At 39.0% G+C, this 12,071-nt stretch overlaps 2 non-coding genes and 1 pseudogene across 2 annotated transcripts; all 3 read left to right on the top strand.

Moving 5' to 3' along the window:
* Positions 1-736: 736 nt before the first annotated feature.
* On the top strand, positions 737-811 carry TRNAV-AAC (transfer RNA valine (anticodon AAC)). The gene has a single exon. It is a non-coding gene; the product is annotated as a tRNA-Val (tRNA).
* A 427-nt stretch (positions 812-1,238) lies between these two features.
* LOC139882247 (xanthotoxin 5-hydroxylase CYP82C2-like) lies at positions 1,239-4,203 on the top strand (annotated as a pseudogene).
* Positions 4,204-5,670: 1,467 nt separating this feature from the next.
* On the top strand, positions 5,671-5,871 carry LOC139882258 (U2 spliceosomal RNA). Its single transcript, XR_011771784.1, has one exon. It is a non-coding gene; the product is annotated as a U2 spliceosomal RNA (small nuclear RNA).
* Positions 5,872-12,071: the final 6,200 nt, after the last annotated feature.

Raw genomic sequence — 12,071 nt, 5'->3', positions numbered from 1 at the left:
TATGTGGAGATGTTATAGACATCATACCAGCGAGATCTCTCGCATTAATTAAACTTGGATGATGTGGATCTTTTCCTTGAGGATGCTCACAATCTCGTCTTTTTCATCCACCATGCCAATTTCCTGGAAGGTAATATGTTGATTATAATGATAATCATTCAGGGTGCAAAATTTAAGGATTGGAGCTCTAGGTTGTATAAATAATGCTTCTATTTTAAGGTCAATTATAGTTCCTTCTTTGACCGTGGGTACATTGACAATGTTGAATCCATTGTAGAGCTCCAAGCCAGCTACAAATTTCTACTGTTGTCCCGTCACATGCTCGATCTTCCGTTTAAGTCCTCAGACTGGCTCGTTGCAGCAAATTTCTATCAGAAATGATTGGGACTTTCTATCGATTGTGATAAACATTTTGATTCTTTACGATGACGTGTAATAAAGAGTCAAATATTGTTTAAGTACAATGAACCTCAAGCATATATATATTATATAATTTGTGAAATTTGTTCTAAAATTAAATAATCAAGTATATAATGAACGATTTTAAACTCTCAAAATTAATACAGTGCCGCTCACTGAGATATAAATTTACTATTATAAACTATATTATCCCAATCTTCGACCAACGCTTCAATACACGAAAACAATTCTCTGGTAGCGAAACAGCACATTAAAATGAATAAGAGTAAACATAGTAAGTAATTATGTAATTTACTTCTGCGCAGACAATCAAGTTGGTTTCGTGGTGTAGTTGGTTTATCACGTCAGTCTAACACACTGAATGTCTCCGGTTCGAGTCCGGGCGAAGCCAATCTCTTTTTGATTTTGGTTTCAATCCGTAATGATCTGTTCATTTTAGCAAATGACAGCAACATGGATGTTCCTTGTGTTTGGATTTCAGCCTTTGTAATTCATATTTGTGTCTATGAATACCTAATAACTTAAGTTTATTTTCCATGTCGACCAAACTAACTAACTAACTAGATATTCACATTATTAACCTTTGAAATATTTTTAATTTTTAAAATTAACATTCAGTACTTTACTAAACAAAAAAATCGATGAATAAAGCTAGTATCAAATGTTTTTATGCCTTAATTACCCCCCTCTTGTATATATCTAAAAAAAGAAAATGGGAGAATATAAACTACACGGTTGGCTATTTTGTTTGGTTCGCTCACATTAGTAACGCTCACAAGCTGATCAGAACTTCTAATTAGCATGGCCTTCGCTGTATTATGAATCCTGATCTTCTCCAAATATTTTTAACTCTTACATCTACCCTCCTAATCCTACTAATTTGCATATACTTGTTTCTCCGAAAAGCTTCCTCAACTAAGTGTAACGTCCCACAAGCTGGTGGCGTGTGGCCTATAATCGGCCATTTGCACCTCCTCCTTGGCAGTCATCAACTGACTCACAAGACCTTAGCTGCCATGGCCGACAAACACGGACCAGCTTTCACAATTAGACTCGGTTCGCATAAAGTCTTGGTTATTAGCAGTTGGGAAATGGCTAAAGAATGTTTGACATTATACCATAGAGCCCTTTCGGGGAGGCCAAGTATGGCTGCTGCAAAGCTACTCGCTTATAATTACGCCATGTTTGGATTCGCTCCTTATAACTCCTACTGGCGTGAGATGCGAAAAATCGCCACATCTCATCTTCTATCAAATCATAGCATCGAGATGCTCTAGCACATACGCGTTTCGGAGCTGAATTCTGCGACTGCCAGTTTGCATAATCGTTGGATTAGGGAAGGTAGTTGTAAAGTTTTGGTGGATATGAAGCAATGGTTTTGGGATTTGACAAGCGACGTCGTTTTTTAAGGAAGATGGGAGAAAAATTACCACCAGATGAAATGGAAGCGCGGAGGTTGAAGAAAGTTATGAAAGAGTTAGCTTATTTCTTAGGACTGTTTGTTATTTCTGATGCCTTTCCATTTTTAAAGTGGCTGGATTTCCAAGGACATGAAAAAGCCATGAAAACAACTGCTTGAGAATTGGACATTCTTGTTCAAGGATGGCTAGACGAAAGAGATCATCATTGTCGGTTGATCAAGAACAAGATTTTATGGATGTTTTGCAAACATCATGGAGAATGATGGTGATGGCATATTGAAGTTATCTGGTTTTGATGCTGACACCATTATTAAAGCTACTTGCCTGGTTAGTATTGTAAAGCTGCTTAATCTAATCTAGCAGAAATTATCTGTAGCATGACAATATATATCTCTTATCATGATAATAACGGCTTGAATGTCATTATTTTTGTCCATTTGCTTTTATTCTCTGTTTTCATTGTTATTCTCACCGCTGACTTCATTTTCTTGATATTTGATCTTTTTTTTAAGGTCTCTCTGGATATCCTGATCGCCGATAGCAGTAAGACTAATCTCCCATTCCAATTATCAGCGCACGAAACGGTAGGAAACTAGTCACAAAGTCTTTTCCATTCGCAGAGTTGATATTTGATCTTTAAAACAAGAGTTTTTAATCTGATCTGATCTAGATAAGCAACAAAATAAATTAAATTAATCTTATTTAACTTATGTGGGATTCTATTTGTGGAAAAGGCCAAAATTTTAAAAATTTCAAAAAATGTACTTATATATCGCCCCTTCAAATCTTAACCAAGTGGTTAGAGCTTAAACTTGCATACTTGAATCAAATTCTTTTTGTAAATTCTCTTAATTTGATAACTTGATTGTTTTATTTTTGGTCTGGCAAAATCTAACTTTTGCAGGAAGTGACACTACCTTAGTGACAACTGATATGGGCGTTATCTTTGCTACTCAACAATCAAAATGCATTGCGAAGGTCCAACACGAGCTCGATTCCCACATCGGCAAGGACAGGAATGTCCAAGAATCAGATCTAAAAAACCTTGCGTACCTCCATGCCGTAGTCAAGGAAACATTACGCCTTTACCCTCCTCTCCTAATAATCGGGATCAAGTCGGCAATAGAAGATTTCACCTTATCCTCAAGGAGGAAATTATAAATGTATTTTATGTTAAAAAAAGGTGGACATTTTAATATAAAGTGGGTTGGAGGTGAACAGAGGTAGTATGACCGGATATTTGATTTCCGGTTTTACAAAGCTAATTGCGTAATTAAGGAAAACATAAAACCGGGACTTTGAAATCCAGTCAAAGGACTATAACCGGGATCTTCAAATCCGGTCAAAGACAAAAATCTGGACTCTCAATTCCGGTCAACGACTAAAACCGGGACTCTCAATGCCAAACCCGGTCAAAGCTTCGGAAAATGTAAAATATGAAACCTTACTATAGTCGTTTCAATTCGTTTTAAACGTAGAAACACTTATTACAACCCGTAGAACAACATGTTAAGAGTAATTGGTTTAATTCGAACGTTTTCAAAATTTTAACCGAAACTTTGAATCAAAAATTAAGACAAACGAAAGCGAGATAGAAAAATTAAATTATACCGTCGTGTTTGTGTTGAAGAGACGAATCTTTTGGTACCGAAACCAAGGCCGGAGATGGCCGGAATAGCCGGAAACAGTTGACGACAGAGAGAGAGAGTCTCGCCGGAGAAGAAGAAGAAGAAAAGAAAAGAAATGTTTAATTAATTAAAAAATATTAAATTACTATTCTGTCCCTATAACCGGTATCCTCAAACCCGGTTTTAAACAAAACCAGTATTCCCAAATCCGGTTTTAAACAAAACCGGTATCCCCATTCCCGGTTTTAACAATAATTAGCAACGCTAATCCTTAATTAGTAGTCCCGGAAACATCGTTTCCGGTTGGACTCTTTAATGTTCACATTTCCTCGCTACTGTCACCAAAGTACTGCATCCCATCATCAGGCTATAAAATTCCTACGAGATGCCGATTGATGGTCAACGCCTGGAAAATCCATAGAGATGGCCGCGTTTGGTAGAATCCTGACGAGTCCCGACCAGAGAGATTCTTGACAAGCCATAAGGATGTGGATGTGAGGGGTCAGAATTTCGAGCTAATCCCTTTCGGATCAGGGAGGAGAACGTGTCATGGGGCTCTAGCACTTCAAGTCGTGCATTTCACTCTTGCTAGGTTTTTGCAAGCATTTCAAGTTTCTAGGATTTCCGATGAAATGGTGGACATGACTGAAAGCCCTGGCTTGACAAACTTGAAAGAGACACCACTTCAAGTTCTCGTTAGTCCTCGTCTAGATTCTCAGCTTTATGGACTATAAGCTTTATGTATGTCAGAATTAATTTTGTAATTTAAAGGGTTTTCCAGTACTACTAGTATGTATTATAAAAAAGAATAATGTTTATAACAAGTGTCTTTCTAATCTGCACCCTAGCTAATTAACTCCATGCAAAATTCTCATACCACTGTAAAACACATACTCCATATTGTCATCTTAAGATTTCCTACATTTTTATCCATACCGGAAAAGCTAATTAAGGGTTAATTGCTTCAGTTAAGAATGATAACTGATTATAGATTGAAGGGTGGGTTTCTCTAGATACATAAACAAACTAGCTTCTCAGGAATTAAAACCAACGACGGGATGGGAAAAACATATAGGAATTAAAGGAGTTCAAGCAAGGAGTAATTCTTAGGTGGAAAGTTCACACTCAAGAATTTTTATCAAGGAAATTAGGAAATCCAACTCAAACCATTGGATATATAGAATGGGCTTTGGGATACAATATGAACTATAATACTACCTCCACCATAATACTACCTCTACCGTTTGAATGTTGTATGTATATCAATATAATTTAGAGGTATAATTTTTATTTTATTTTTTTCTGTTAAATTAATGATTGAGGGAACATTCTCAAGCCATTTCCCAACAACTACAATTTTAAAATAAAAACCGACTAATAATATAATATAAGGACAAGAGGGGGTAATAGGCTTCGTGGCTTTCCAAACTTTTAAACAAAGTGAAAGAATATTTCGGATAGTTAATTCATAATTGCGAGTTGACCATGTGTTTAAAAGGCACCCTCGATTAATTTTTTTTAAAAGCCATTTCGGATAGTTAATTCACATTCCAGAACTTCAAATTAACAGCATGCCTGCTACTATGAATCCTGATCTTCTCCAAATATTTTTTATTCTCACATCTACCTTTCTTGTTAGCTTGATATACTTGTTTCACCGAAAAGCTTCTAGAAAGACGACAACCGTCCCACAACAAATAAAAGGGATCAAGTGCACAGAAATATTATAAAATAAAACGATTTTGTGATATAGCAAGCTCTCTTGATTCTGTTTGCTACGTCAGGGCAACAACAGCATTTAAGTTAGGATTTTCAGCTTTAGGGACCAAAAAATCTATAAATTTAAGATATGGTCAGTCTCTTTCCAACGCAACGCAACAATCAAGTTTCATGCGGGATGTTGATCGATGCCCAGAAAATCCATCTCTATGGTCAAATCTATTATATGAATCTAATCCCCGTCAATTTTAAACACGATGACCAAAATCAATTTTGAAACGATGTTTCTGAGCTTTTAACTCGATCTACTTCAGTTACTGTTTCAGGGTGTTTGATTTCTTTCTAGCGATCAATTAAGCGGTAATATGTTAGAAAGTGAAAAACACCCCTGTTATGTTTACAACATCCCACATTGATAGAGAAGCAAAGCCCATCCGAGGAAGCTATGAGTATATAAAGCAGACTTGAACTCAGTTCAGATCATACCTTTCTCGGCCTTTTGGCTAAGATCAAGTGTAGTATCTGTTCTTATCAGTTTAATATCAGATAGTGGGTCACTGACCCACATAGTGGTGTTAACTCTATTTTTTTAGGGTGAGTTGGGCATCACAATAGCTTGCTATATTTGCCCTCTCGAGCTTCGCCCTAGCATCGCACTACTGCTTGGTCTTGGCGCATCCCTCCAATTTTTAAGTACAATATTTAGTTATTTAATCTTTCTTGAAATCTATTGGAATGAAAACAGTCATTCTTGAAAAATCATAAACACAACACGAACAAATGAAATTACACTAATATTAGTAATATATAAACTCAACAGCATTCAATATCAGTTTTACACATAATTTAAGCATCCATTGGCAAAATAGAAACGGTGCTAAGATGTAGACAGAGCCATAAAGTGATGTCCACGAACTAAAAGCTTCAACTCTTCAGAAAAAATGCAGAAAACCTGTTCCTCTGATCATCGTTCGAGCGAAGTCGACAAATACAGCCACTTCATTTGCCAATTCAAACCTTAAAACTGTAGTTGAAGATTTTTACGGGCCATTTCTCAACATTGAATAACAACGGAAGTCAAGCTGGAACTTCTCGTAGTTGTCTTGAACCAAAACTTATTCTACCATTTCGTGTAGTTTCGTAACGTCGAAACAGGAGTGGCACCTCGCACCTTCGTTCAAATGTAGCTACGCAGAATCCCGTATCGTAATATGAACTGATTAGCACTACTCTGATAGCATCCACTCCCTCATAATTCTTCCATTTAACCATAATGAGGCCTAGAAAGTATGAAAAAGAGTTGACCACTCGTAGCTAGCAAAATAAATTAAAGCAAAAGGACAAATAAATAACTACATGTACTTGCTCAAATAGTCGGCCTTGCAGTTCATCAATCAACAATTTTTCCATGCAGAGAATCATCAAGCATATATAACCCAAGAAATGTTTGTAGTTCTACCTTCAACAAGACAACAACTGATTATCTGTAGGTGAGGCAACTGACAAAACTTAACCATAACTCGACTTGTAATGCTCATTTATTGAATTTGGAAAACCCTTTGATGTAACATTTATAATGGCATCGAAATGCTCAAGCTATTCTGTTGGACAAGTGAGAGCAATCCCTTTTAAATCTTTGTGTGCAATCACCACTCACCATCTTCAAAGATCAAAGCGAGAAAATGAAAACGTCACGGAATATTCAAAGGAGGAATAAGAAAGCAATGAAGTTAAATGTAAAAAAAGGGTAAGTACCTCCACAGACACAGTGAAGAAAACCAAAGGCAGGAGGGGTGTAGACATGCGAAGCTTTTGGAGGAACATGATCAATCTATCATGCCAAAGATCATAATTTTTACTGAGCGAGAACACTTTATAGATATTATTGCTGCAAACTGTCTGGGCTCTTCACATGTGGTCACGGTATCTGCTGACACAGGTCTGGAGCAGTTTTCGTTAGTTGGCTATTTTCGGCAAACCTCATTAATTCCAGAATATATGATTTGATCCTCCAGCACAAGTCAGAATGGAAAACTAGTTATTGAGAATCCTGGTTGATTCATTCCTATTTTGTTGAAGATTTGATTTGATTTGAAGTATTACTTAGTTTCCTTTTCGGAATAGGAAACTAGCTATCAAAAGAAAAGTCAACCGGCCATAGGATTCTGTTTTGTAGGAATTCCTATTTCAGTGGGATTCTGATTGAAGGTGATCACGAAATTAATTCTGAAGATCTTGATTCGATTTGATACGGTTTGGAGCAGTATATAAAGAAGACGAAGAGACAAATCATTCAAGCACTTTTCACCTTCTTCTTTGAACATAAACGAGAGCACTCATCAAACTTTGGAGAGTTATTTATTTCAGTGCATTGCGTCTGCAACACCTGTGATCTGAAAGAGGGTTACAGCAAGCCCTTGCCCGATTGGTAAGGCACTTCGTGTAAGTCCTAGACTGTGTTAGTTTAGGCTGTGTGAGGTAAGAGCGAAGAATACACTTAGTAAAATAGGGAGTCGGTTATAGATGAGCGAGTTGTAACCTGAGTACTTGCCTATTGTTACAAAGATAGTGGAATACCGTTTTACCTCTGGGCTAGGCCCCGCAGATGTAGAGAAACCGAACTGCGTAAACATATCGTGTGTTGCTTTATTTTTCTGCACTGTTTTTATCTTACTGCGCTAACAGGCTTCTGTGAGCACACATGTTATTACCCTGTGATTACAGTCAGTATCCCCTTCAAGTGGTATCAGAACGGACTCGAGAAAGCATCTCGAGAAAAGATCTTGCAGATACTGACTATGGAAGATAAGATAGAAGAAGGTGGCTCAACCACACGGCCTCCGTTGCTGACAGATATTAACTATGACTACTGGAAAGTCAGGATGAAGTAGTACCTGAAGAGTCAAGATGAGGCAATCTGGCGTGCCACGCAGGTACCGTGGACACCGCCCACTACGACCACAGACGGCGTTGTGACAGTAAAGCGAGAAGATCAGTGGAGTGTTGCTGAAATAACTCTCTGCACAGCCAATAGTAAGGCCATTAGCATCATTCAATGTGCACTTCGTCCCAGCGTATACAAGATTATTCAAAATCTTGAAACTGCAAAGGAAACTTGGGATGCACTCCAACTTACCTACGAAGGATCTCGATCAGTGAGGCAATCCAAGCTGCACATCATCTCTAACAGGTTTGAATCTCTCACTATGAAAGATGATGAATCCATTGCTGAGTTTGAAAAGAATATTCGATACATAGCTAATGAATCCTTTGCTCTTGGGTAAACTCCTGAGTCGAAGCTGGTAAGGAAAGTGATGATTTCACTGCCCGAAAAATTCGACTCGAAAATAGATGCAATCAGCGAGTCAACTGAATTCGAGAATCTGGGCTTTGATGATCTGATGGGTAAACTCAGAACCCATGAGATGACACTGGACATGAGGAACAGGGACAAGCCCAAATCAAAATTTGTCGCTTTTAGATCTGGTGTGGAAGCGGTACCCGTGCGCACAGAGGAAGAACAGTTTGTCCGTGATCAGCTGGCTCTTCTGACCAAAAACATGGATAAGATGTACAGGAAATTTAATAAGCCCAAATACAGAGATTATTCATCCCCCAATGTTCAGAAGGATAATCGAAACTTCCAATCTAAAACTGAGCCTGGAGGAAGCGGGCAGAGATTCAAGCAGGGTCAAACAAGTGAAGCTAGAACCAGACTCAGGAAAGAAAAGATTCAGTGTCATGAGTGTCAAGGTTTCGGGCATATGGCTGCAAAGTGTGCAAACACCCTTGAGAAACAGAAGAAGTCTTTTATTTCTACTTGGAGCGATGAGGAGACAACTGAAGATGGGTCTGAAACAAGTGATACTGAGAGTGAAATTGAATTTCCTGCTTACAGAGCACTCACAGCCCATGCACCTGTGACCACAGGACCTGTCAGCACAGCCAAGTCATGAGAAATCTAGGAATCAGAATATGACTCAGACAGTGATGAAGATGAAGACATACATACTGCATTCAAGAATCTGCTTGAAAAAATGAGTGAGTCCCTGCGTATAAATCATCTTCTAGTTGATGAAAATGAGCAATTGAAGGAAGAACGACGAGACTTCGACAAAATAGTAGATAAGTACGAAGCTGAGATCAACAGTTTAAAATCTAACTTGGCAGAGTCAGAAAAGAAGGTTGAAGAAGCTAACAATGTCATCAAGAGATTCAACCAGGGAAAAGGAAAACTTGATGAGATTCTGACTAATGTATCTCCTAAAAACAATGTTTTCGGCATCGGACACAGTACGTCAAAAACAGAAAGAGGAAACACCTCTGAGCACAGGAAGAAAACAGCGAAACGCAAAATCATATGCCATTACTGTGACAAACCTGGACACATCAGACCGTGGTGTTACAGACGACAGAATGATATTCGAAGGCTGATCGCCACTCTCCCAAATAAAGCGCCTAGAAAGAAGGTCGATGTTGTCAACCACTCTCAACCTAAGGTTTGGATCCCGAAAAAAGAATTGAAAAGTCTCATGTGCAGGTTTTCATCAAAACATACGAGCGACTGGTATTTTGACAGTGGCTGTTCGCAGCATATGACAGGAGAAGAAGAGCTGTTAAAAAATATAGTGTTTAAAAATAGGGGAACTGTCACCTATGGAGATGGTAGCTCAAACTCTATAATCGGAGAAGGAAACCTGCCAGTGTCGTCGAAGGCTAAAATAAAAAATGTTCTTTTGGTGGAAGGACTGAAGCATAATCTGATTAGCATAGCTGATGAAGACTGTGAAGTCAGTTTCAAGAAGCACGGGTGCAGGGTAATTAACGATCAGGGAACGGTGGTCATGACAGGTACACGACAATCTGACAACACCTATACTTTGAATGAAGATGTAAAGTGTCTAAAGACTAGCGTCGAAAATCTTCAAACATGACATAAGAGGCTTGGGCATGTAAGTTATAGAAAGTTAGCAGATCTATCTAAAACTGGATCTGTGAAAGGGCTACCTGTGCTCACACATAATTCCGACATCACGTGTGGGGACTGCCAACTGGGAAAGCAAACCAAAGAGAAGCATTCCAAAGTCCCTTTCATCACCACAGAGAGGCCTCTACAACTTCTCCACATAGATCTGATGGGGCCTATGTAAACTCCGAGCCTTGGAGGTAAAACCTATGTATTTGTGTGTGTTGATGATTTTTCCAGGTTTACATGGGTGGACCTTCTTAAAGAAAAGTTAGATGCTCCTAATGCCATCATAAAGCTGTGCACCAAACTAAACAATGACAAACGCAACACTACTGGGACTATCACTAGAATCAGGAGTGACCATGGAAAAGAGTTTGAGACGCTGTGGTAACAGCATTCTATGAGCACAGTGGCATTACACATGAATTTTCAGCACCCATTACACCTCAACAAAATGGTGTGGTGGAAAGGAAAATCGATCTCTTACAGAGATGGCCCGTACCATGATCCATGCCAGGAAACTCAGCTACAAGCTATGGGGAGAAGCTATGTCAACCGCCTGTTACATCATCAACAGAGTACACCTGCGACCACACCTTGACAAAACTCCGTATGAGATCTGGAAACGGAAGAAGCCTTCAGTCAAGTACTTCCATGAATTTGGCAGCCTATGCTATGTGTTAAAAGATAGAGACCCACGAAGGAAGCTCGACTCCAAAAGCGAAAGGGGAGTATTTGTTGGTTATTCAGTAAATAGTAGAGCTTATCGAATTTACATTGAAAGAACGAATACTATCACTGAATCACTCATGTTGTGTTTGATGACGAGCAGGTAAACACAGAAAATTATGAGGATTGTGAACCTGGAACATGTCAGCTTTGGACTAGCGATAACACACCTAGTGTGGGAGCGTTAGAACTGAAGGTGCAAACAGGGCTGAAAACACACCTAGTGTGGGGGCAGTACCTGTGAGCACGAACACCAGGAACACACAGGAGAATCTGGCTGCTGTCGCAAACCCAAATGTTTACCCCTCAATTCGCATTCAGAAGAATCACTCAGCTGATAATATCATCAGGAACATCTCAGAAAGAAGCACACGGGAGTACCAAGGAAGGACTATAGAGATATGATTAACTACGTGGCATATTCTTCGAAGATTGAACCACGAAAGGTTGAAGAGGCACTGAATGATGAACACTAGATTCTTGCTATGCAGGATGAACTTCACCAGTTTGAGCAAAACAAGGTGTGGGAATTGGTTCCTCGACCAAAGGATGGTAACATAAATTGGCACCAATGGATCTTTAAAGAATAACCTGACGAGCAGGGCAACATCACAAGAAACAAAGCTAGACTGGTTGCTCAAGGCTATACACAGGTAGAAGGTATAGACTTCGACGAAACCTTTGCTCCTGTTGCACGACTTGAATCTATCAGATTGTTGATTGTTGTGGCTGTATATGGAAATATAACACTGTATCAGATGGATGTTAAGAGTGCATTTCTTAACGGGTACCTGAATGAAGAAGTTTATGTGGAGCAGCAAAGGGCTTTACAGATCCGACCTATCCAGACCATGTCTACAAACTGACCAAGGCTTTATATGGTCTCAAACAGGCCCCACGGGCTTGGTATGAACGACTGTCTGTGTACCTGTGCCAACAGGACTATCAAAGAGGAGGAGTTGATAAGACACTATTCTTAAAGTCTACTGAGAAAGACTTAACTGTTGCTCAGATTTATGTTGATGACATCATCTTCGGTTCAACCTGTGAAAAGGAGAGAAAACAATTCGTGCAGAGTATGGCAAGCGAATTCGAGATGAGCATGGTAGGATGAGTTAACCTACTTCTTAGGCTTTCAGATCAAGCAAGGAAAAGAAGGTACTTCCATTACTCAGAGAAATATGC

This window comes from Rutidosis leptorrhynchoides, unplaced genomic scaffold, assembly GCF_046630445.1.
Source record: "Rutidosis leptorrhynchoides isolate AG116_Rl617_1_P2 unplaced genomic scaffold, CSIRO_AGI_Rlap_v1 contig248, whole genome shotgun sequence".
In the NCBI taxonomy this organism is placed as follows: Eukaryota; Viridiplantae; Streptophyta; class Magnoliopsida; order Asterales; family Asteraceae; genus Rutidosis; species Rutidosis leptorrhynchoides.
This window is presented reverse-complemented; position numbering and strand designations above follow the sequence as displayed.